A 22,611-nucleotide genomic window follows, 5' to 3' on the forward strand; every position below is an offset into this window, starting at 1 on the left:
TTCCTTCACTTAGAAGATTCAATTAGGTCTTAAATTGAGGCTAATGTTATTCTATATTACTCATGTTTTTATCCTGTTTTAAAATAATTTTTAATTATTTTCTTATGACGTTTGGCATGAAATGTGCCAAGGGTGGTTGAGGATTAGGAGGAGGAGTATTAGGAAGAGGGATTCGTGTCGTAAATTTGATCTAAAACCCCCATTAAAAATTTGAATCTAGTAAAAAATGTCTAAATGAACTCCCAGACATCTAAACCAAGTAAATAAATACAGAAGGTCATTTAAAAGACTAATACTTGCTCAGAATGATTGTAAATGTGGAAAAAAGAGGTGGGGTTAAATACCACCTACTTTGTGATTGTTTTTACCCGCACTCTCTCATTTTTTAACCGATTTCCATAAAAAGGTGTTAAAATGAACCACTTCAAATGAGACGTGTAGGTAAAATGTTTGAAACATTTCATTTTTTTTTCTATGTAACACAAAGGTACCCCAGGTTGTGACACAGGACCATCGGCAATATTTTTCCTTGACCTTAAAACACTGCCACTGGGAAAACACACACAATTGAAAACTGCTTAATTAGTTTTAACCTATATGTCTGACATGCTATAATTTTCTCGAAGGACCCCGACAAAGGACCCAAAAACGCTGTGCAAAGTAGAAAGAATACCCTCTTTCTCGACTTTCCTATTCACAATACGCACGCGTATATAGCTAGTGTAGTGCATACACGTACCAGTTCCTGATCATCAGAATCATGAAAACTGAAGACATTTGGTCACGCCGCATGATACCCATGTTAAACTTCTTTTTGAAAAAAAAAAAATATATATATTAGATCCCTCAATATTAAAAGGAAGTGGGCGGTGACGCAAAACATGATTTTATTTTACTTGGCCTGTCTAGTCAACATCAGAAGCGCATGTGCAAATGCTTCGATGTAAATATCGCTTTTAAAGGCGTCTCATACGAAAATGCGTCACAATCATTTGTTCATTTCTCCTCAAAGAAGGAATAAAAACCCAATTTTGCTTTGACAGATTTCCTGGAAATCGAAAAACAGACATGGTTGAAGAAGACGGTAAAACATCTTGCAAGGTAAGTGTTGCTACTGTTTTATAGCATAGGTTATAGCAAAATAAAACAATTAGGCCTATTAATGTACACCTTCATAATTCCCGGCATATCCCTTTTTGTTATATGAAATAAAACGGATGGTGATTTTGTAAAAACTGTTGATATGCATTGTACATGCAGGCCTACTTTTTTTTTTATTAACGATGAAATTCAATATTCAAATTGTGACAACCTTCGTTTCTGACTATAAATTAGTAATGTACGACTAGCGACTGTAACGTTCATTTCACTCATGTATAGGCCCCTATGAGATATGAGCTGCTTCCAATTTTATGTATGTCACGTCAGTGCGTAGCACGGACCGGCAGCCAGTTGTTAAACTCCATTGTGGTCATTACGTTACAACATGGAAATAGTATCTGCAATTTCCATGGTTACATGTATAAATATGACATCTAATCGTCCATTTATAGTGGCATATCGTGATCGTGAGTCATCCGGTGGGGGATTGGGAGCTATTGGGTCGGAGAGTGTGAAGGGGCATCGTTTTTTTACTCGGATTTGGGACATGCACCGAGCAAGTAGACTGCAGCTGCATGTGCTCTAACGGTCTACTACGACTATCACATTCACCATAATATTATTCACATAGGCCTACATGACATTATGGGAATTCATTCTACGATTGGACATCTCATGAACATAATTCTTTTTATTTGTTTGCATTTGCAATTTTGCATTCTTATTTTGTGAGGATTTATTATGCGGCAGATTTACGATCAAATTGTAAAACAATATACGATAAAAATTATATGCATTACGTGAGCTAGGGAATTCCCCGCCAACTTGTTTGCCAAAATAACTTCCATAAATAGCGCAATACATTTACGTCTGCGCGGATTGCACGGCATGCTATGTAATAAAATTGATTGTGTGGAGCAACGTTTTACATGGTGTGTACCGTTAGAAACCAGGAAGTTTTTGGTATATTGATGCCCGAAACCATTATGGTCATTGTAAAAGTCCATGGGGGGGTTCAAGTATTTTACTGTGATTTTTACATGTTCTGTGATTTACAGGGTTCAGTTATCCGGCTGTGTTATTATATAACATTTGTGCGCGTAGCGCGAAAAAAAGGTCAATTTCACACATAGCCCAAAAAAAGGGTGAAATTTGGTGTTTACCGGACCACATTTTACAGGGGGGAGGGTATTAGGGGTTGAAATTTCCAATTTTTGAGTGGGTTGGTTTTAGGGGGTTGAATTTCTGGGGGGGGGGAGTTAGCAAACCAAATAATTTAAGGGGAGGTTTAACCCCTTATACGATAATAATTTTGTATTATTTCAATACCTAATTTTTATTCCGTACCACGGACTGGATCAATCAATGATCATGATGATGTACCTTCTGGCCAGAAACATTTTACGCACTGAGCATGAAACATGTGTACATTCTGTGACTCGTGCAATGGATTCAAAATTAGGTCAGAACCCAGCAAAACACAAAAACGTTTTTAAAACGTTTTAAATAAGTTATATTTTGGGTTTTGGTTTAGGTAAAAACGTTTTAATAACATTAAAATGCCCTAAAATGTCGGGTTATATAAAGGTCATGAAATCGTTTTAAAACGTTTTGTATGAAAACACACTACAACAATATTTTTAAAATGTTTTCGAAATGTCATTGTAAACTATTTTTGCAAACATTTTTGGCCAAATATTTTGCCAACACTTAAATAACATTATGTTAAAATATTTGCACCCAGCAAACACAGAAATGTTCTTAAAATGTTTTTTACTAAACGTTTTAATAACATTTAAATGTCGGGTTATATAAAGGTCGTGAAAACATTTTAAAAACGTTATTGTAAATATTTTGGGCAAACATTTTTGCAAAATATTTTTCAACCCCAAAATAACATGTTTAGAATGATTTGTACCAAGTTTTCAAAAATGTTTTTGGAATGTCATTAAAACGTTTTTATACCCTTTATATAACCCGACATTTAAATGTTTTCTGTAAAACATTCTTGTTTGCTGTGCAGTAAATTACCAACAAATGTTATTTAATGTTATGAAAACGTTTTATACCATTAATGTACCCTTTATATAACCCGACATTTAAACGTTTTCTGACAACCTTTTATAACCTTTTGCGAATGATGTCGAAAACGTTTTGTGTTTGCTGGGAATGTTATAATTCAAGAACGGAGCGGACGACAATTGTCATGTTCTAAAAATGCGTATAGATGTTTAATTTCATAATATTAAACGCAAACTATTTAGTTTGGTTTGGTTTGGGAATAAAAATACTCAAATTTGCCATGTTTGCTGATGGCACATTTCTTTTAGAGACTGCTGGTCAGGCGCGTAGCCAGCATTGTCAGTCCGGGGGGAAACGCCAGTATCGTCCCTATTTCCTCTCCTTCTCTCTTTTCTCCCCTTCATCTCGTCCCCATTTTACGCTATCCCCATTTTAGGCGCCCTTGCTGGCCACGCTACTGCTTTTCTTCGTAAAAGATCGTTTTTTGCAGATTTGTTGTAGACGTTGATTTCTTATTTTCAAAAATCGCTTTGCTTTGTGATTTGCAAATTAAATATTTATGTAATTCAATTAAAATGTTGGCTTGTCACGCCACGTCCACGTTCATAAATTTTGTTGGGGAGCACAGAGGGGGAAAGACACCCAAAACCTTGGTATATTTGAATCAGTTCATGCCGAGTGAATTAAAAATTACAAACTCTGCTAAACTGGCGGTGTGACTTGTAATCAAAGGGGCTGCCATGCGCGTGCTTTGGGGGCGCGAGCCCCACGGGGTAAACGCAGGGTGCGGCAAAAAACAAGGGGGCAGCGGAAGGTGAAGGGCGGCAACAAGAAATTATTAAAGAAAAAAGGGGGGAAAAGGAATTATTAATTAAAAAGGCCGGAAAATTATGGAAACTAATGTAACTATACACTCTCAGAAAAAAAGGTGCTATTTAGAACCTTTTTTTGTCCTGTATGTAGAACCCTAAGCAGTAAGAAGGTTCTAAAAAGAACCTTTAAAAGTTCTATAAAGAACCTTAAAGATTTAAATAGGCCTGGGGACATTCTAATTCATTCATTCAGGGACTCATCACAAAGTTAAGAAAAGTTAAACGTAGTGTTAACCCTTTTTGGTACTAAAACCATTTCCAAAGTTTAAGGCCTCTGTGTACATGGTTGTGGTGCGCAGTTCTCCTACCCAGATATGGAGAAGGGTTTTTTTCTTCTCTCGTTTATGATTGATTTGCACTTTTAGTGGCGGCGGAAGATTTATGGTTGACGTGCATATTTTGTGCCGTTTTTACTGCGATTTTTGCATGCAAAGCACTAAAAAATATCAATATCAGAATAATTTAGCCCAAAATGCAGGTAAATTGTGGTAAATGTAATTATAATTAATGTAATTGACAAATTGCAATTGACCCCAAACCGGCCATATTAATATATTCATTCATTCATTCATTCATTCATTCATTCATTCATTCATTCATTCATTTATTTATTTATTTATTTATTTATTTATTTATTTATTTATTTATTTATTTATTTATTTATTTATTTATTTATTTATTTATTTATTTATTTATTTATTTATTTATTTATTTATTTATTAATCCACAGGGAGCCATTTTTAAAGGTTTGCAGAAATGTTTCGAGAAACTTGCCTGCGCCATCGCTGCTCGACCTCTTGTATTCCTAATCATCCCACTGGTAATTTCCGTAACTCTTGGTGGGGTAGGCCTAGGTGTAATTGGCATTTCATCAGAGTCGGGTGTAGAGAAACTTTACGTACCAAGAAATGCACCATCTCTAAAAGACCGCAACACCATCGAAGAACTCTTTGCCAACTTTGGAGACAACAACTTACTTCTGCACCAGCGCACTCGCCTCGGACTTTACGGCCAAGTGATGATAACAACCATTGATGATTCGGACAATACATTGTCAGCTGCAGTTATGGAAGAAACATTGAATCTTCATGATTACATTTTGAAAACATCTATTAATGTATCTGGTGAATCCTACTCCTACCACGACTTGTGCCTAATGTGGCAAGGTGAATGTCATTCAAATGGGATTCTTGATGCCATTGACTATAACGCAAGCAAGATCAGCGACTTAAACATAACTTACCCGTTCTTGGATACACCCAAGAAAACTTTCATTGGCAACGAATTAGGAGGAGTGATTCTGTACCCAAACAGTGATGTTATTAAGCAGGCGAAAGTCATACAGTTAACATATAACTTACGATATGACACCAGTGAAGAAGAATTGCTTGGGAAAATATGGGAAAATGAGTTTCTTCGACGAGTCAAGGATTTAAAACCGCGCCAGTCATCTCAAGTCAACATTTTCACGAGGACGTCGCAAACTTTGGAACAAGAGCTTCATGAAGCGTCATCGTCCATCGTGACGTCATTCACGATAACGTTCACCGTTTTGATATCTTTCTCCATTACTTCGTGTATGATGTTCGATATGTTGAGGACCAAGATCTGGTTGGGCGGATTGGGTGTAATATCTGCTTGTCTTGCTATTCTGTCAACGTTTGGTCTATTGGCTTTGTGCGGAGTTCCATTCATCAACGAAGTCGGGTCTATGCCATTTTTGATAATAGGTAGGTGTCTCATTGGTTTGTTTTTGTTCGGTAGCAACGGCAGTTTTTTGAGGGGGAGAAATGGGAGGGGGATGAATTGGGAGACTGCGAAGATTTGCCTGTTAATGGGAAGTTTTTGTTTTCACCCAAATGAACTTTTACCGACGTCTTATCTTCACTGGGGTCACGTGACGTACGAGGCCTACGAAACTATAAGGATGAAGGCCAGTTCAAATTACAAATTAGTGAAAAACAATATACTTATACATTACAGCAGTTATCTATTACAAGGTGCTGACAGGTTGGCGCCAAGCCAAGATGGCGCTTTACCTCCCGCTTGAAACTCTGCATAATTATCCTGGCTAGACACAGTATGTTCAGAAAGGACATTTCATATGCCGCCTGAATAAGGAGAATTAATTTGTATTTCTATTATTAAAACATAAAAGAAATTATCATAAAAACATTGTACAAATAAACAGGTGAGATGGTAGGCATATGCTTTTCATTCCTTTCTAAAATACTTAATTTTCTGACACTTTTTTCTGTTTTGCTTTAACCAGGAATCGGCGTGGATGATATGTTTATCATGATAGCCGCATGGCGAAAGACAAACGTACATGCCCCTGCAAAAGACAGACTTCAAACGGCATTTTCAGAAGCAGCTACGTCTATAACCATCACGTCGGTCACTGACGTCCTCGCCTTCTGTATCGGTGCAATTACCCAATTCAGATCAGTACAAATCTTTTGCATTTATACGGGTGTCGCGGTGGCATTCGACTACATTTACCAGATAACCTTTTTCGGAGCATGCATGTACATTGATGGACTTAGAGAACAAGATAATCGCAATGGGATTGTTCCATTTTTAAAAATGTCAGCATGTAACATTCGTAAGCCATCAACGACTCAGTCTCAGAGGCCGCCAGTAACTGCTGGAGAAGACCAAGATGAAATCCTCGATTTAAACGTGCCGCGGCACTTGGTATCGGAAAGAAATGTAAGAGAGACAGCGGAGGAGGATCAAAGTCACACAGGCGAGACGGCAAATGAAGTCACAGATCACAAACTGATGACGTGGTTTCAAAAGTATGTGGCACCATTCATGATAAAAGAACAGGTCACTATTATTCTCATGATGCTGTATACGGTATACATTATTTTCGCGATCTTAGGACTTCAAAAAATCCAAACCGGTCTTCTTTTGTCGAATCTTCTCCCCGATGATTCGTACGCTGTGCCGTATTATGATTTGGAATCTATGTACTTTACCAAATATGGGCCCGTAGTTATGATAGCAATTCGCGATGAAACTCAATATTGGGATAAAGGCGTACAGATGAACATAGAACAGACTTTAAAAGACTTGGAAGAGAGTGAGTATTACCACGACCGAACCATGACTACATCCTGGCTTCGCGACTATCTGAAATTTCTGGACCAAAATAGAATTTCAAATCCAAATGAGACCGAATTCAAACAAACGCTCAAGAATACCTTTCTGTTGAACCCCAGGTTTCTGCACTATGGCCCTGACGTTGTATTTGCTGCAGGGACGAATGATATTATCAGCACTAGATCATATGTATCATTCAAGGATATAGATTCCTCAATACTGGAAGAAAAAGCAATGTCAGAAGCGCGACAAATCGTGCGCAAAAGTGACATCGTGCAAATTGCGTACCATCCAGCGTTCACCTTCTTTGATCAATATACTGTAGTTGTCTCACAACACAGTCCGAAACCTGGTAATTGCTGGCGTAGTTATGTTTCTGGTAGCGCTCCTCATGATGCCCAATTTCAAAGGTGGTATCTTTGCACTTTTCTCGATCGTTTCGATCCTTGTAGGAGTAATTGGTTACATGACTTATTGGGGTGTTTTTTTGGATACAGTTTCAATGGTTAATCTAGTTCTTTGTGTTGGTTTCAGTGTTGATTATTCAGCACATATGATCCTTGCTTTTTTTTCGGTCCCTGATGAGGATGCTGAAAGCCGTGACAAGCGAACGACATATGCTCTGTACACACACGGTTGGCCTATCACTCAAGGTGCGGTTTCTACAATACTAGGCGTTATGGTACTTGCCTTTAGCACATCCTATATTTTCCGTTCCTTCTTCAAGATAATGTTCCTTGTGATAACATTCGGTGCGTTGCACGCGTTGATTGTTTTACCACTGCTTATGAAATCTTTTGGCACGATGGGAAAAATAAAGAGCCCGTGTCGCGTGGAAGTACAAATTGATAACAATGATATTCCTAATGTGTCATTAAATGATAACCCAACTCATCACTTGAACCCAGGCCAGGATAACCCATCGTACGATCGTGACCCGGAATTTGGGCAAAATATAGAATTTCAAAGTTCAGACGAGAAACACAAGACAGACACGCGTGTCGAGTTATAAATATGGATAGTTCGTGACTGAGTGATTCATAATGATTGATTGATTATTGATTCATTGATTGATTACTTATTTAATTGATAAAAAGTTCTTTTTCAGATTCAATAAAATGATTATATTTCAATTCCTGTCAGGAATCTTGTTCACTCTGGTACTGGTGTTTCTAGATGTTTTTAGAACCGGCAACACTTTTGTCTGGTTTTGATGACGTCACCAAATGTTTTGTTGCCGAGTATTTATGAGCTGGTTATAACTTTTCAATTTGCAAGCAGAAGAAAGGCATGGCGATGGGTATGGCCCGATAGCAGTTGACCTCTTCGTGGAATGGCTTGAAGAACTTAAAGCCATATTATAACATTTTCAAACAAAATAGATTAGCATTTCTTTGCCATAAAATGTTAGCTTTTACTGTCAGATATATCCCTTTTATTTTTGAGCCGAACAACAACGGCAAAGCAAAGAAAATTGGAATTTACTACCAGCGCACATGTCGCCAATACATACCACTCCTTCGGTCATGTTGTGGTACGACCCTTTGTTGTGTATACCACCGTCCCGCACGCCGCGTGTACGTACTGTGTGTTATGAACATCGTGTATGCGTGCGACTAATAATTCCATCGTAATAATAAAGCGCCGGTTCCGGCGTTTTATTCAAAATCTCGGATTTTGACAAAACTACAGCACCTAGAGTCTTGATTTTTGCACGGTATATTGGTTTAATAAAGTACAATTTAAAGGTCCGTGACCCGATCGACAGCATCATCCCCCCGATTTTTCTCATTGTTGATGAGTTTTTGGTATCATTTAATAGATTATATTTTTCTCATTACCATCCTGAAATTTGACGATCCAATTTGATGTATTTTCGGAGAAATCAAGAAACAAACAGGCCCGGCAAACAGGCTATACTGGTAGCCACCTTCGACATTCTGGGTAGGAAAAAATGATTCCGTGAATAAGAGCCGTTTTACTCCCATGCCAATTCGCACGAACGGAAATAGGTCAGATATAATGAAGGCGCTATAATGATAAACGCAAAAAAAAATAAAAAATAAAGAAATACATAAGGGATGAAATAAATACAAAACAAGACCCTATAATGTTAAGTATGATACGAGGAATATGAAAAAAAAATATGACATACTGCAGTTACTGTCCGTTTTCCTATACACAATACACAGTGCTCTTTCCCATTGACGCGTGACCTCTACAAATAGCCCTACGTTAAAAGTATGGGGATATGACTAGTTAACGTCGCTGTGTGAAAAATAACCGGCCAATATTAAAAGTACTCTTCTAAAGTTCTAGAAAATATTGTTTTTAACATGTCCTAAATTTTTAGCTAATTTAGATGTTTGGAAATATTCGTACTTTGGTGTTTTAGTTAATGTTATAGGTAATAGTACATTGCCTAGTTAACGTCGCTGTGTGAAAAATAACCGGCCAATATTAAAAGTACTCTTCTAAAATTCTAGACAATATAGTTTTGTAACATGTCCTAAATTTTTAGCTAATTTAGGTGTTTGGGGAGGGTCGTACTTTTGTGTTTTAGGAAGGATATGTAAACGACAGATAACACCAAAAATATGAAGAAATTATTTCCAAACCGTGTTAAGTCAACAATCATTATGTTGCTCATTTTCAAGAATGCTGGTTTACAAAAAGCACGCCATTGTCTCATTTCGTGAACAAAGCTACACATACCATTGTTTCCTTTCGTTCCCTTTATAATCGGTTACCCAACTGAAGCTATAATACAAACTTTATTGCGATATCGCACATGAAAACAGACACTTGTGCACAACCAGAGAAGATCCGATTTAATCAGTTGAGCTGTTTCAATGAGTGTTATCTTGGTTTAATAGCTTTTAATGGGGTTTAGTCCTGCAAAGGTCGAGATGAATTCTACTGTAGACATGACTGCATCATGAGAAAAACTGTCCCCCACTATAAAATTAATTAATTAATTAATTAAAATATTATAAAAAAACCAATTTTTTTCATTAAAACAAATCCTAAAATAAAAGATAAGTGTAAAATGTACGTGATGATAATAAACAAAATTAAAAGGAAATGTAACAGGGTCAAATTAAAATAAAAAGAATGAAATATTTTGTCACAAGAATGATGAGCGTAGTGGTATGGCGAAGCAGTCGACGGGAGTGTTGTTTCTGGATGCCGGACCACAATGCAATGCGTACCAACGTATTGGCTTACGTACTAATTATGCTAATTATTCACTTTTACGCTGAAAATGTTCTCGTTTTGTCACATAGATGCATAAAGGGGACAATATTTGAAATTGTATGTAAGTTTGAAGACAATCCATATTCTAAACTGATAGGGTTACCCCCCTTTAATCGTGTAACAAGGCGGTTCTCGAACCACGAGTCTCGCCTGCTTTTGTGACCGCCTGCTTTTGTGACCGCCTGCTTTTGCGATAACTGTTGGTAGAGAGGTAAATGAATTTGGCGGTTATCGGCTGGGCACGATTATCTGGCTGATGGTAACTGTACTGTACCCACCAAGTTTCATGCCCATGCAACAGTTTTTACTAATATGAGCTCAGATGACCCCAGGTGGCCCTGAAATGACCTTCTAAAAATTTGGCTTTAAATGTTGACTGTACCCACCAAGTTTCATGCCCATACGACAGTTTTCACTAATTTGACCTCAGATGACCCCTGGTGACCCCAAAATGACCTTCCAAAAATTTGGCTTTAAATGTTGACTGTACCCACCAAGTTTCATGCCCATATGACAGTTTCTACTAATTTGACCTCAGATGACCCATGGTGACCCCAAAATGAACTTCCAAAAATTTGGCTTGAAATGTTGACTGTACCCATCAAGTTTCATGCCCATACGACAGTTTTTAATAACTTGACCTCAGATGACCCCTGAGTGACCTCGGATGACCCCGTAATGACCTTCCAAAAATTTGGCAAAACCAAAGAACTATTTCATCAAAGTAATAAATCAAAACAGAAAGATGCTTCCTTTACGAGTTATCACTCATTGAAAGTGCTACTTTGCTATAGTTTATCTTAAAGTCGTCATATTTCCTTAATTACATGATCGATCAAGCTGTTAGTTGGATATGTGATGCACAGTTGAAAATTAGTTATTAAAAGATTTGGTGACCTCGGTTGACCTTTGACCTTGTATGTGACCTTTGACCTCACGAAATTGGATAAAGTATGTTGCGCTGAAAAATCAAATTAGGCAATACCAAAGAACTATTTCATGAAATAAATCAAAACAGAAAGATGCTTCCTTTACGAGTTATCTCTCATTGAAAGTGCTACTTTGCTATACTTTACATGGAAAGCGACTATCTTAAAGTCGTCATATTTCCTTAATTACATGATCGATCAAGCTGTTAGTTGGATATGTGATGCACAGTTGAAAATTAGTTATTAAAAGATTTGGTGACCTCAGTTGACCTTTGACCTTGTATGTGACCTTTGATCTCACGAAATTGGATAAAGTATGTTGCGCTGAAAATCTAATTAGGTCGAGTACCACTGGCCACGCAACTCCCCACCAAGTTACGTCACTGTACCCCATACGGATCTCCAGATAATCTGTTCACAAGGTATTTTGCTTATTACGCATATATCATGCAAATTAGGTACTTAATACCATAATTTACGCTCAAAATCTAATCAGGTCAAGAACCTCTGGCCCCACTACTCCTCACCAAGTTACGTCACTGTACCCCATACGGATCTCCAGATAAGCTGTTCACAAGGGTTTTTTGCTTGATACGCATCAAATACGCATAAATTATGCAACTTAGGTACTTAATTACCATACTTTGCGCTGAAAATCAAATCGGGTTGAGATCCTCTGGTCATACTACCCCCTACCACGTTATGTTGACCGTACCCACCAAGTTTCGTGCCCATACGACAGTTTTTAGTCATTTGACCTCAGATGACCCCTGGATGACCTCAGGTGACCTTGACGCACTAACCAATACAAACTTGTTCTGTCTGGGGTGAAGATGCACCCACCCACCAAGTTTGAAGAACGTGCGACCCCTAGTCTCCGAGAAAATAGGTTTTTGCATTTTATGCATAAATTATGCAAATTAGGTACTTAATTACCATATTTTGCGCTGAAAATCGAATCGGGTTGAGATCCTCTGGTCATACTACCCCTACCACGTTTCATCATCATAGGGCTTATGGATCTTACGGATCCCCAGATACAGCTCCATAAGGCGGATTTCTTCAGATTTCCAACCATATTTGTAGAATCGTTCCGCATAAATTATGCAAATTAACAACTAAATGCGCATACTTTTCGCCGAAAAACTAATCAGGTGATCAGCAGGTGTGTATCATTCCTGTCACCAGGTTTCGTTACCATGCGCCCGACGGATCTTGAGATAGTCTGTCCACAAACTCCGCTATCAATTTGCGCTGATTTTCGCATAAATTATGCAAATTAGCTATGTTAATTTGCATATTTTTCACCGAAAACATACGGTTACGGAGCAAACTTGGATACCCTTTCTCCCACCAAGTAGCGTCGCCGTAAGTCTTACGGTTCCCCAGATACAGCTCCGGACGGACACACATACATCCACACACAGCCCCCCCCCCCATCACACACACACACACGGACGGACGGACGGACGGACAGACAGAAATAGTGATTACTAAGTCCCATCCTGAACAAAGTTCAGGCGAGACAAAAAAGGAATTTTAAAAATCAGTGAGGGCGTCTTCCTCAGCAAATGTTATAATATGGCTTTAAGCGATCACAACAGCCCCGCTCAACAATGTCAACTGCAATCGGTCTCTATATGAGAGATACGTTGACGATGTTCTAGAGGTCATCAAGCGTGGCCAGAAAGTTTGGTGACGTCATCAAAACCAGACCAAAGTGTTGCCGGTTCTATAAACATCTAGAAATACCAGTACCAGAGTGAACAAGATTCCTGACAGGCATTGAAATATATCTGCTTAATTTGATCTGATAAAGAACCTTTTTCAATCAAATGAACTATGAACGATCCTGATGAATCAATTTAAAGATTTATGATTGATTAGTTCATTGATTGATTGATATATTGATCGATTGATTTTATAGTCAATAAGACAAATACCAATAATAGGGGGTCTCAGGAAAATTTCAAAATGACAAACTATGATAAATTTTGGAAAGGTTGTGTGCAGAAACGAAAAACACTTTTTCATGTTTTTGAATCGTTGAAATCCGTCAAAGGAATCTCAAGTTACAGAAAACCATTTTCATTTCCAAAATGCCATAAATCAATAATAAGTATCCTTGCAACTCTTAAAATTGCATATTTTAAGAGTACTAGTGGACCTATTTTGAAATTTGATAACATGAAAGGTTAAAAATATAGAGTTTTTGTGTAAAAATTGGTCAAACATCCATTTTATTTTTCCAAAATATGACTAAGTCCTGCTAATTAAATATGCGCGGGCCATATCTCCTAAAATATGCAGAAAAACAACTCAAACTCCCACCCTCGCACAGCATTATAACTCCAGAGTATAACTTATAATTAATTGTAATTTGTTCTTCACAAGATTTATTGCCTTTTAAACGTCCTAAATTGCGGAATTGTACAAGAATTTTTGTGTCAGTAACTGACACCTTCTAATACAGGTTTGACGATAATGTGACAATTTGAATCATATCGAATGATCACATGACCTGTAAAAATATCAATATCGATATCAACATTATTTGCAGCAACGAAACGGACCACAGCTGTTTCGGGAAAATATAGCCGTGCGCGTGCGCAGAATCTAGTCTCAATTCTAATGTAAATTGGGTCACAAACCAATTCGGCCACGTATCGTCAATTCAGTCCCAAACAAATTCGCCCAATTCGAACCCTTTAATTATAATTGATGTACAAAAAAGTTGGCCAAATTGAACTTTTTCATGATTTTCTCCATGAACTGTTGTTTTTACACCAAATCTGTACATATATTTAGATGCCTTGATGTCTTGCATTCGATCACAAACCAATTCGTTGTACTTTGTGCACTTAACCCTCTATCTTTTTAACCAAATATCCTAAAGAGTCGTGCGATATGTCGAACTTTTCCTCTGGTCATATTGGGAACAAAACAGTTCCCCTGAGAAGGGGAACCAACAATTTACGATACTATAATACCCCTGTATATAGTTACTCCATAATATTTTTGTTATATTAGTTTCTCCTTCACTATCTATGGCTTAACACACCATTAATTAAAAGACAATATTTTGTTTATCTGCATTAAATGTGAAGAATACGTGGGTGTGAAATATTATAAAATAGAATAAAAACATGAAATATTTTTATATTGTATTTTAAATGTGACGGCTAAGAATGCTATACAGAAGCATCAACTGTTTGTAAATAATGTTCATGAAATGTTAGTAAATTTGCATGTAAAATATCAAAAGAAAGGGTGTCAAACATGTTTTAATAAAATGTTCTACTAAATTTTAGATCAAAGAATTTTGAACATTTTTTCCGGATCACTTTAATGTAATTGCTATGTCAAATGTTGTGACAAAACATCAATCAATAAAACATTTTAGGAATATTTTATTTACCATATTTGAAATGTCGAAAACATGTTTCTTATGAAGCATTTTATATTGATGTTATAAAGAAGTTACTTTAAAATCAGTTTATATCATATTCGTGTAAACAAAGTTGACACAACGTGTTTGAAAAATGCTGGAAGATATATGTCAAAAACATTCTCTTCATAGTTTTTAAATTCTTATACACATTTTAACAAAACGTTCATATGACATGTAAAATGTTACCGAGAAACATCGGATAGGTTTTGTTTTGTAAGTAATATTCACAAAATGTTGATAAAATGAACTTGTACAGTGTTAGAAGAACGTTTTGGAACAGTTTGTGGTAAACCTTTACAAAATGTTTTTACGACTATGTTGTCAAAATATTGCATACAAATCATTTTGGTGTGTTTGTTTTAAATTAATGCAATGCTGAAGGGACGACCGTCATGAAAAACACCCATTTATTATTTTGTTTATTACTAGTTTGTAATGTGTGAATGTTTTCATGTTCCAGTGTATGAATGATGCATAAGCCTCTTCCCTTGTTTGCATGATTTTATTTAGACCCTCCCTTGGGTCCATGGAGAACGACTGGTAATGTAGATTATGTAGCATTAAATAAACCCGATACATGGACCCTCCAAGTCTGTAGACAAATTTGCCTTCCACTTCCCAGCATTTTGTGGGAATTCACTTTAACCGATCTTGGGTCAGACGAGTTTTCTATATCACGTCTGTGGTCTCACTGTCTTGCCGTTTGTGTAAGCGGCTACTTAGCCTGACCAATCAATGTAGATCTCAGCAAGCAAGCAAGGCGATATTTGAAGTGGTTTTCATTGATAGTCTATTGATCATAACCACCGCGCGCGCAAAATGACAATAGAACTGGGTCATGCATGTTATGTCAGGGATCGATATAATGGGATAGGCATCGTAGTATTACGTAACACACCAGAAGATGTAGTTTAACTCTAGACAATAGGCGCCATATTGCAGGAGGGTTAGAGTTCATAGAGGAAACGTTAAAGGTTAGTAGATTAGGTCACCCAGGCACATCACTAATGTGTTTCACGAGTTGTAATACCGACAGGTAAAAACATTGATTTTGTAAAATTCTCCGATTTTTAAAATTACTAAATAAGGTTAGTACTTCAAACCATTCTTTGATGAATCTATGCAATATGACGGTAATTTTGAAACATCTATGAATCAATCTTAAACATCTTCATGATACACCTGTCAATTATTTTTTGTGCATGGTCAAAGCATGCTCTTACGCTATCCACAGACTATCCGGTGGAAACTTCAAAGCAACGATCATGCGTTAATATTTACAAAATGGCGAATGATGTAGTTTAAGTCGAACAATAGCGTGACGTAGTTTTTGGCGTTGTTCCTATATGCACTTTCACCCTCCTGGTTATGTGCCTACCATATTTGAATTGACAATGGGGCGGGGCTATCATAATTGACGCCACAGTCACGTTACATAGCTTGAAAAATATTTGGAAGGGACTTTCTATTCAAAATAAAACAGTCTCGGATTTAGGAGAGCTATTATAAAAAGATAGACATGCTGGTCTGTAGATTAATTGAGTTTTCGTCGACACACAATGCTCCAACTATAACGTTGTTGCTGGCAGTAAGTAGTGAAGCGGAAGGTGGTTTTAGCTCTAAGTATTTACCCAGAGATGGAACCGAGACTATGGGACAATCTAGATTATATTAGGCTGGCGGGTAAGCATCATTAATTGATCTCGTACATTCACTGGTATGTAATATGTTGTTTTTATTGTTTACCCTGACTGCTCATATCCATAAGTAAAAGACTTGAGTCCTGTTTATCAGGGACAGTCTGTGTAGCTTAGTGATGGAGAGCTCGCCCGACAAGCGAGAGGTCTGGGGTTCAAGTCCCCGCACAGGCAGGTATGTCCGGAGTTTTTACTCTGGTATAATCTGCCTGTGTATGTCATGTTTCCATTTGTAATTTCATGTTCAACTGTGCTACATGTAGTGCACGATGCGTAATTCTTCTTTCCCATGTACATTCATTTATAGTCATATTTCATTGTCATTCCAGGTAAAAGAGTAGACTTTTTTCTTTCACGTACTTTTTATTCCACAAAAATCGCACTTACAGTTCCGAAGAAACTGCAATTTGAAGTGAAGTTTCTTGCGCGATCAAATGTATTATTCATGTATTTTATTGTTTTCCAAGCATTAAGCAGTGATATTTATTATGTACGAGGGTCCTTTAATAAGTTTTACCTCCACTCTTACAGCTCAACTTACCGTACTTTTCCTAACCAGACTTAATTGTTACTACACCTTTACATTTCATCGAATCTCTTTTTGATGTCTGTCATTTTGAACATCACACTTGAAAGATGTATGCTATGTAGAAACTTTATTTTGCAATTTCATAATTTGCATATTATTAGCATATTTGCAAGAAAAAACATGAAAATCAATAAATACCTATATTTTTCACAATTTCAATATTTTATTAGAAATTAAGCATGTAGGCCGTTTGTTATGACTTGATGAATGAAGCTGTTAAAACAGATTTTGATATTTTTGCTTATTTTTCCTTTTTTGCCCCAAAATGTGTAAAAATCAACATTTTTGGATGACCTATATTTTCTTTGAATATTTATCAAATTTCTTAATTTAGGTATAATACAGTGCAGAAAAAGATGTCAAAAAAATCTGTTAAAACAGATTTCCAATAAATTGTTCCATTTTCCATTTTGGGTTAAATACTTAATTTTCATGCGCGGGATATTTGAAACATAAAATGAAAACATGTCCATTGCACTTTTTCCTCGAGATGTACTATAATATCAAGGTTACGGATATATTATAATCCCTTCTTATCTTCACTGATCCATCAGATACATATTGTTATGAATGATCAATGAAAAGGTTCAGAACTGGGCTATTAATGGTCTGTCAAGTATCTATAGTTATTTTCATGACTGTGTCAACTCAAAAATCATGCAAGGTCGAATGTAGGAAAAGTATGATCAGTTGAGCTGTATAACTTGGATTCTGTAACTTATAGGTTCTTCAAACTTAGCATGATTATACATTGGTATGTTACCTGCAAGTGGGGGAAAATTTATTTTGATTCAAATTTTTGTAGGTTCCCTTCGAACCAAAATAAGACTTGATATGCCAGAAACGGTAAAATAAACATAAAATATTTACGAAAATAGGTGTGTATCGCTCCCACGAGTTTGAGCTTCATGATATGCAAGTGTTTTGATTGTGCCAACAGATTGAAATTAAAACAATGTCAAATGTGTAACCAAACAGCAAGATGACCAGTAATAAAATGCATTTTGATTTCAAAAAATTATCCAAGCATTCAATTTTTACTGTTAATGTCTGGTGGTCCTTCAGAACATGAGAATCTGTTTGAAGACCATCTGTATGAAATGACTTAAGTTCTATCTCAGAGCTGAAAATAAAAAATATAGACACCCAGCCACTTTTTGTCACTTGCTATTTTCACATTAGTTTCCTAGGTGTCCAATTACCAGGTGACATTTCCATAGCAAGTTTAAACTGCTTCCAATTAGCCCCCATTTCCTAATACACACAATTTCTGCATAGATGTCTTTTGGGCATTTTTAAGAAAAGTATTTAAATTGATCACAACTGTTGGAACACATGTGTTCCAATAGCTGCGATTTGATTACAGTTCTTATCTGCTCTTACCTTTTCTTTGCTATAAAGCAATGGTTTTTGTTGGAGTGAACCAGCTTTCTTCTCATTTATTTAATTCTCAATATTTTTGTCTTTGGGTTGGCTTCAATTTAAGCCATCTGAAGTGACCAAATGATATGGTATTTTATGGTTACTTATATTTGGTCTATTTTATATATGTGTTTGTAGCTATATGGACATATTTTAACCATTTCCATGACTCCAAATCCTAATTTCATTTTTACTTCACCTACACCAAATGGGAAAAGATATAAATACAAAATGATCTCACAAGCTAAGTAACACACTAGGTTACAATGATGGGAAATATGAAAGGGCTACTAAATGCAGAAGCTGAGATATGAGGATGGAGGTAGAACTTTTTGAATGACCCTCGTATTTATTGTTTTTCAAGTGGCGATATATAATGTTTTAACAGTAAAAAACAAATCTGTATATCAAAAGTAAATAAGCTTTTATCATATTTCACAACAAATTGTAACAAATTAAGTGCCTGCCCAGCAAACACAAAACGTTTTCGACGCAAACGGTTATAAAAGGTTGTCAGAAAACGTTTAAATGTCGGGTTATATAAATGGTATATTAAGGTATAACACGTTTTCATAACATTAAAAATCATTTTTGATAATCTACTGCTCAGCAAACAAAAATGTTTTAGAGAAAACGTTTAAATGTCGGGTTATATAAAGGGCATAAAACGTTTAATAACATTTCAAAAACATTTTTGAAAACTTGATACAAAACATTCTAAACATAATGTTATTTTGGGGTTGAAAAAATATTTTGCGAAAAATGTTTGCCCAAAATATTTGCAATGACGTTTTAAAAACGTTTTCATGACCTTTATATAACCCATTTAAATGTTATTAAAACGTTTTGAAAAAAACATTTTAAGAACATTTCTGTGTTTGCTGAGTACAAATATTTTAACATAATGTTATTTAAGTGTTGACAAAATATTTGGCAAAAAATGTTAGCAAAAATAGTTTACAATAACATTTTTGAAAACATTTTTAAAATATTGTTGTAGTGTGTTTTCATACAGAACGTTTTAAAACGTTTTCATGACCTTTATATAACCCGACATTTTAATGTTTTTAAAACGTTTTTATGTAAACCAAAAGCCAAAATATAACTTATTAAAAACGTTTTTAAAACGTATTTGTGTTTGCTGGGTGGTTCTTTTACATGTTATAATAAAATTTCACATAAAAAAATAAATAAACACATTTTTCACAAAATGATGATTTTTTAACCTTAAAAATAGTCAGTGTGCCCCATTTTTAATGGATTTCTATGAAATTTGAACAGAATGTACGCCAGGTCATTTATGAGAAAATGTTGTTTTTGCTGTTGTTGTTTTTTAATTTATCTTAGGCCTTGAAACAGGTTCATCAGGTTTGGTAATAACGAAATATACAGGTTTTAATTTGTCAAAACCAGAGGAGAAACTTACTATTTTCTTGCTGACAGTTTCGTCAGTGAACCACTGACTTTATCGAAGCCTGTTGATGTTGTGATCCCGGGGGGGGGGGGGCACTCCCTATCTGAAATGGCAGGGATGTGCCTCGGCCATGTTAAAAGTAGGGGGCATTCAGGTCAAATGTACAATTACAAAAATATGGGGTCATTCAGTACACAACCTGAATAAAAATGGGGTCATTCGGTATGAAACTTGGAAAAAAGGATGGTCATTGGGGTAACAAAAAGTAAAATGGGAATCATTGAGTACAGGATTGCCAAAAGAGTATCATTAAGTACACATATATAAGTGCCAAACTGCGTAAAAACAACTTGGCCACCTTGGAAATGTGAAAAATCTCATTATTTCTGGAGGAGAACACAAATACCACCTAAATTTGGGAATTAAAAGAGGGGTCATTGGGTATAGCAGGAACTAGAAAAAGGGGGTCATTGAGTACATGAATTTTTTTAAAGGGGGTCATTGGATAATAGGTATGACCATAACACAAAAAAGGGGGTCATTGGGTACAAGCCGGTTTGAAAAATGGGGTCTATCCCGAGGCACATGATGCATATCTGTCATGGAAGTGCCCCCCCCCCCGGTTGTGATCCAACAGCTGGTGACAGTTATGTCACTTCCGGCAGTGATGTTAGTCTTACTCGCAGTCTCCAAAAGTGTATCATAAACATGACTCAGATTGTAGACCTTGGCTCGAGCCAAGTGTGGATATCCTAAATGGACTATCGACCAGGTTAAAAAACAAAATGGAAGATAAGAACCAAGGAAAGGCAAAGAAAAATAAGATCACAACTTCTGACCAAATGCCTGATGGTTATCCCATATGTAGCCGGAGTGTCTAAGAGAATCAGGAGGAGGGGCGAGGAGTGATGAACAGGGACGAGGGGGTCTACAATCAGAGTCGTGTTTATGATCCACTTTTGGAGGCTGCGAGTAAGACTAACATCACTACCGGAAGTGACATAACTTCCCGCCAGTCATCAGCTGCCGGATCACAACATCATCGATAAAGTCAGTGGTTCACTGACGAAACTGTCAGCAAGAAAACAGTAAGTTTTTCCTCTGGTTTTGACAAATTAAAACCCTGTTTATTTTATCTTAGGCATTTGTAATGCTTGTTGGGGAGTAAACAAAATATTCTGTGTGCGTGGCCTGAACTAAAGATCTGTAGTGCAAATCTGTCTATTTATCCAGCGTTTAGAGAATTGTACTCAACCGTAGTTGTCAAAATACCTTTGATTCTGGATACATGTCCGAGTATTTAATGACATTGTACCATATATGCCTACTGCCGGATGCGGTGGCATACCATAATTCTCCACTGACGTATATAGAGCATCATAAACAAACTTTAGTAATTCTCGGACCTAAAGATTATAAGAGATTATACACTTGGATGATGTTGTATTCATACTTGCATTTTAAATACCAGCATCTACTGCGACGTCGCCCGAAGCTAGCCATTCGAATATGCTTCTGTAGTAAACGGGCGGGTATGAAGCATGTACGCAAGGTTAAAATCGTCACACGTCTGCACATGTCCGTAGGTGCTAGGCCAAGTATAAACTTTTATTTAACATTCTAACCAAGCACATGCACCTGAAATCTAACCTCTTGATGCAGTCATGTCTACAGTAGAATTCACCACGACCTTTGCAGGACTTTAACCCCATTAAAAGCTATTAAACCAAGAAAACACTCATTGAAAACGGCTCAACTATGTTAAATCAGATCTTCTCTGGTTAAATCCACACTACGCATGTTTCTGTTTTACCTGTGCAATGAGCTGGTATTATAGTTTCAGTTGGGTGAACGATTATAAAGCAAACGCAAGGTAACAATACTGGGTGGGCCTTTGTTTACGAAATGAGACAATAGTCTGCATATTGTTAACCAGCATTCTTGAAAATGAGAAACATAATGGTTGCAGACTTAACACGGTTTGGAAATAATTTCTTCATATTTTTTGGTGTTATCTGTCGTTTACATATCCTTCCTAACTAACACCAAAGTGCGAATATTTTCAAACACCTAAATTAGCTAAAGATTTAGGACATGTTACAAAACTATATTTTCTAGAATTTCAGAGAGTACTTTAAATATTGGCCGGTTATTTTTCACACAGTGACGTTAACTAGGCAATGCCCATATACCTATAACATGCACTGTTTGTAGAGGTCACGCGTCAATGGTGAGAGTACTGTGTATTATGTATAGGAAAATGGACAGTAACTGCAGTATGTTCTACCTCTCTTCCGGCAAACATAGTCCAAGGGTCTCTTAAACATACTATAGAATGTACCTAATTTCTTAACATATATAATGAACCAATATTATTGTCTTGAATCACTGAAATTACAATGAAGTAATTGGGTTCCTTGCCCCTAATATACATAACTTTTGTTACCAGTGTGTAATTATTTTTTGAGAAAAATGCAAAATTAGTCACAAAATTGATCAGTGGGTGTAGTACCACCTTAAGTAACTTAAAATTTTATGAAACGCTGTCTTGGTCCTTGTTTTGCAGTTTTTTCACTCATGTTTATGTACATCGATTGAGACACATTAATTTAATCAAAATTAAACCACATTTATTTCCTGCATCTGTGATTAAACTTAATGAATCAATATTAATTAAAGCACAGATCCTAGAATTTCCAGGATATGTGTTTAAAGTGACCTACTGAGGGTCGAGTACTCACTTAATCA

The 22,611-nt window shown here is 36.4% G+C and overlaps 1 pseudogene; it reads left to right on the forward strand.

Annotated features, from left to right (window-relative positions):
• Positions 1-934: 934 nt before the first annotated feature.
• Positions 935-9,407, forward strand: LOC140153426 (patched domain-containing protein 3-like; annotated as a pseudogene).
• The last annotated feature ends 13,204 nt before the right edge of the window (positions 9,408-22,611 follow it).

The sequence above is a fragment of the Amphiura filiformis genome, chromosome 5 (assembly GCF_039555335.1).
Source record: "Amphiura filiformis chromosome 5, Afil_fr2py, whole genome shotgun sequence".
Lineage (NCBI taxonomy): Eukaryota > Metazoa > Echinodermata > Ophiuroidea > Amphilepidida > Amphiuridae > Amphiura > Amphiura filiformis.